Here is a 5158-nt window from a genome sequence, read left to right as displayed (position 1 = left end):
GGTTAAGCACCCAACTCTTGATTTCGGTTTAAGTCATGATCTTAGGTCATGAGATGGAGCCCCACATTGGGCTCCGTGCTTAGTGGGGAGTCTGCTTGAGAGTCTCTCTCTCTCCTTCTGACCCCCTCCCCCACTTTCACTGCCCCCTCCAAATAAATAAATAAATCTTTAAAAATTAGTTCATGAAAGAAGGGGAGAAATAATCAGAGAAATAATGAAATTCTTACAATTGAAAAATATGAAAGTGGGCGCCTGGGTGGCTCAGTTGGTTAAGCGACTGCCTTCGGCTCAGGTCATGATCCTGGAGTCCCGGGATCGAGTCCCACATCGGGCTCCCTGCTCGGCAGGGAGTCTGCTTCTCCCTTTGGCCCTCCTCCCTCTCATGCTCTGTCTCTCATTCTCTCTCTCTCAAATAAATAAAATCTTAAAAAAAAAAGAAAAATATGAAAGTAATTAATTCTACTTCAAATCTTGTGAGATTCAGCTTAACAGTAGCTAGAGGTAAATGCATAGCTTCTGATGAAAATATTTTAGCACCAAAAAAACTGAAAATTGCTGAGCCAACAATTCAAATCAAAATTTAAAAGAAATCAAAATAAAGTAATAATAAGGATAAAGCCATCAATTAATGAAATAGAACACAAAGGAACAGGAAGGTAAAGCGATATGGAAAATTAAATTCACAGAGTAATGCTGTATGACACAGATGAGCTTTAAGTCTGGGAACTGGGGGATGTCTTTTTCTGATTTAAATGAAGTGAGAGAAACTATAAGAGGTCAGAAATAGAAATAAAGTATAATTAATATATTCAGTTAACAAGTATTTATTGGACACCTAATATGTGCCAGGAACTACTCCAGCACTTGTTTACAACAGTTTAAAAAAAAGATAAATATCTGTTAGAGCTTTTATTGTAATAGGAAAGATTGCTAAGCAAAATTTAAAAGTAAATAATACATTAAAAAGAACTCAGTGGAACCCAAAGAACAAAGAATCCAATCAAGAAATGGGCAGAAGACATGAACAGACATTTTTCCAAAGAAGACATCCAAATGGCCAACAGACACATGAAAAAGTGCTCAATGTCACTCGGCATCAGGGAAATCCAAATCAAAACCTCAATGAGATACCACCTCACACCAGTCAGAATGGCTAAAATTAACAAGTCAGGAAACGACAGATGTTGGCGGGGATGCGGAGAAAGGGGAACCCTCCTACACTGTTGGTGGGAATGCAAGCTGGTGCAGCCACTCTGGAAAACTGTATGGAGGTTCCTCAAAAAGTTGAAAATAGAGCTACCATATGATCCAGCAATTGCACTACTGGGTATTTACCCCAAAGATACAAAAGTAGGGATCCGAAGGGGTACGTGCACCCCGATGTTTATAGCAGCAATGTCCACAATAGCCAAACTGTGGAAAGAGCCAAGATGTCCATCGACAGATGAATGGATAAAGAAGAAGTGGTATATATATACAATGGAATATTATGCAGCCATCAAAAGGAATGAGATCTTGCCATTTGCAACGACGTGGATGGAACTGGAGGGTATTATGTTGAGTGAAATAAGTCAAACAGAGAAAGACATGTATCATATGATCTCACTGATATGAGGAATTCTTAATTGCAGGAAACAAACTGAGGGTTGCTGGAGTGGGGGGTGGGGTGGGAGGGATGGGGTGACTGGGTGATAGACACTGGGGAGGGTATGTGCTCTGGTAAGCGCTGTGAATTGTGCAAGACTGTTGAATCTCAGATCTGTTCCTCTGAAACAAATAATGCAATATATGTTAAGGAAAAAAAAAGAAGAAGAAGAAGAAGGTAGCGGGAGGGGAAGAATGAAGCGGGGGAAATCGGAGGGGTAGACGAACCATGAGAGACAATGGACTCTGAAAAACAAACAGGGTTCTAGAGGGGAGGGGGGTGGGAGGATGGGTTAGCCTGGTGGTGGGTATTGAGGAGGGCACATTCTGCATGGAGCACTGGGTGTTATGCACAAACAATGAATCATGGAACACTTCATCTAAAACTAATGATGTAATGTATGGGGATTAACATAAGAAAAAAAAAAAAAAAGAACTCAGTGAAGCATGGCAAGGATTTCTGGGAATGGAGAGTATAATTTTAAACAAAGCAGTGAGAAAGGCCTTATCATTCTCAAGTCAATCTCATTCTGAAAAATGCAAAATAACTCTTCGGTTCATTTTTCCATCAAAATCCAGACATAAATATTCAGTTGCTTACTTGACATTTCCACTTGGATTTTTAGTTCATATCTCAAGTTTAAAATATCCAAATCTATATAGAATTAATATCAAAATCTGCACCACTTTGCCACTAAAACTGCTTGACCTGCAGTCTTCCTCATCAATCAATGGCAACCCCAGACTTTTGGTTAGTTAGAACAATAAATAGTAAGTAGATAAATAAATAAACAAAATACTCCAGAAATCCTTGTTTTCCTCTTTTTCTAACAAAGAACATCCAATTTGTAAAAAAAAAAAAAAAAATCTCTCAGAAGCAAAGTCAGAAATATCAAAAGTACTTATGTGATATTTAAAAGGATTTAACATATATATATATACACACACACATATATATGAGTATGTGCATATGTGTAGGAATACATGTACATAAATACTATTTACTGGATCAACAGAAATATATCTTTATGTATATATTGCATAATACATCACTATATTGCTTGTAATTATTTATCTGTGTATATGCACACATAAAATATGTATGTGTGTATGTGTAATGTGTGTAAGTAAATATAGAAAATATTTGAGCAATCTAAATTACAGCATTGTTTGAACTCATTTGAATAGACATCCTTAGGGCACTGTGACAACCTCTGAAAATCCACGTTCTTTCTAAGCATATATATAATGCTTGAAAAAATTTTAGTAATACACATCTAGATGCCAGAAATGTGAGAAAATAAATTTCTGCTAAAAAAATGCAATAAATCACATTTCAACATGTTTAAAGAATTGATAAGAAAAATAATGTTAAAGAACATGTATTTCAAAATTTAAAATGAATATTTATCAGTGAGTAAAGTCAAAAATCATTAAGCCCAGTAGGAAAGACAGTCACTGAATGATAGTCAGTGTACTATAACAAGTTAAATCTGTGCAATGTAGCTGAAATACAGGAAATGTATGATTTTGAACATTTACATTTTTAAGAAGAATCAGTAAGCTTTACAATAGCTACACCCCAAATAAAAAGCAGAATAAATCTATAGATACAGTACTAAAAAAAAAATTAAGGACAGGACATACCTCAGCAACTATAAAATACGGATTCAACAGAAAACAAAAACAAAAGTTGATTCTTTGAAAAACTATTAAATTTGAACAAAACTATAATGATAGTGTAAGGGCAAGTCACATACATAAAAATAAATGCAAATATCCTCAGCAAAATATTAGAGTATTCTCAGGAGTGATTAAGGGAGATAATTCCTTATTGGACATTATTTCAAGTATACAAATTTATTTCAGGGTTAGGAATGCATATTGTTCAAAATTAGAAAATTAGGGGCGCCTGGTTGACTCAGTCAGTTAAGTGTCCCACTCTTGGGTTTCGGCTCAGGTTGGCTTTGATCTCAGGGTAATGAGATTGAGCCCTACATTGGGCTCTGTGCTGAGTGTGGAGCCTGCTTAAGATTCTCTCTCTCCCTCTCATCTGCCCCTACCCCCACTGCTCACGCACAGGTCTCTCTCTCTCAAACAAAAAAAAATTAGGAAATTAATGTTATTCAGCTTATTACCATATTAAAAGAGAAAATATTAATTGCAAAAAAAAACCCTTTTGATCAAATTTAAAAGTCATTATAAATAACTCTGTATAAAACTTTTAGCAAACCATAATAAAATGGCACACCTTAACTTCGTAAAGGGCATCTACCATAAATCTTGAGCAAACATCATCCATTTTTTCTTTTTTTCTTTTCTTTTCTTTTCTTTTTTTTTGATGGATCAGTTATTTAATTAGGTTCTTTGTAAGAAATTTAGAATACCAATTTGTGAGAGAAAACACAGAATACAGATAGCCCTGAAGCTGAGGAACAGCTTTGATTGTTGGCAGAATTTATGAGTCCACAGCTTTCTGATCAAGCTTGCGCTGCTCTGTAATCTCGTATTTCTGTTTCTCTGAGTCAAAGATCTTGCCTTCCTGGTGTCCGGGTTTACTTCTTCTTGAAGTAAGCATCAGTGAGATGTTTTGGGATTTTCACACTGTTGATATCAATTTTGGTGAAGATGGCAATGACAAATTTCTGGTGTGTTCTACACAGAGAAACTCAACTGAGGGCCAGAGGTCCAGTCACAAGTAGCAAGCCATTGCTCAGTTGCTTCAGGGAAACCACCCTCTTGCCTCTGTGGTACCCAGTGAGGATGATCAAAATGGTCCCAGGAGTGATACTTGCTCACAGTTTTCTCACATGCTGCCTGAAAGGTTTTTTTACTGTGCCTCAGCACACAGTGCATCTTTCAAGGTGCATCTTCAGTTGGATAATACCTAGGCATTTTATGAAGTTTAACCACTTGGGTACCACCATTCTTGTCACCACCAACTGGTTTAGTGACAGTAGCAAGAACCTTCTCTTTTTCTTCTCAAAGCTGGATTTAGCTACTGAATCTTTCTCTTGTATATGGCCTTTCTGGCCAATCAGAAATATCTGCCAATTTTTCTGATTAGGACAAGGTTTCAGCTATCGTGGAGCTTCCCCTTCACCAAGGTTACCTTCTTAACCTTGGCACCAGGATCAGCCTTCTTGGCTTCAGGTTTCTTTTCCTTAGCATCCAGCTTCTCAGCTTTTTCCACCCACCATCTTGCAAGATGGAAAAGAGCAAACATCATCCATTTCTAACATTAAACATCTTCCTTTAGGATGAGGACATCCTAAAGGACACCCTTTAGTGTGTGTGACAAGGACACCCCAATAAGTGATTCTATTTAACACTGAAGTAAAAGATCTAGCCAACCCAAGAAGTAAGAAATATAAATAAACTATTTTAAGAATTAAAAATTGGATCTCTGCTTCAAGCCATGTTGTAGTAACAGGAAGAAATTTGCCCATCCACCCTAGAAGCTAGAAGACAAACAAAATATTTGAAACAATAGTTTTCAAAATTAAACAAGACA

General features: G+C 36.7%; 1 pseudogene; it reads right to left on the bottom strand.

Annotated features, from left to right (window-relative positions):
* Window positions 1-3994: 3994 nt before the first annotated feature.
* On the bottom strand, window positions 3995-4870 carry LOC110578141 (annotated as a pseudogene).
* Between the last annotated feature and the right edge of the window lie 288 nt (window positions 4871-5158).

This window comes from Neomonachus schauinslandi, chromosome 5 (genome assembly GCF_002201575.2).
Source record: "Neomonachus schauinslandi chromosome 5, ASM220157v2, whole genome shotgun sequence".
Classification (NCBI taxonomy): domain Eukaryota; kingdom Metazoa; phylum Chordata; class Mammalia; order Carnivora; family Phocidae; genus Neomonachus; species Neomonachus schauinslandi.
This window is presented reverse-complemented; position numbering and strand designations above follow the sequence as displayed.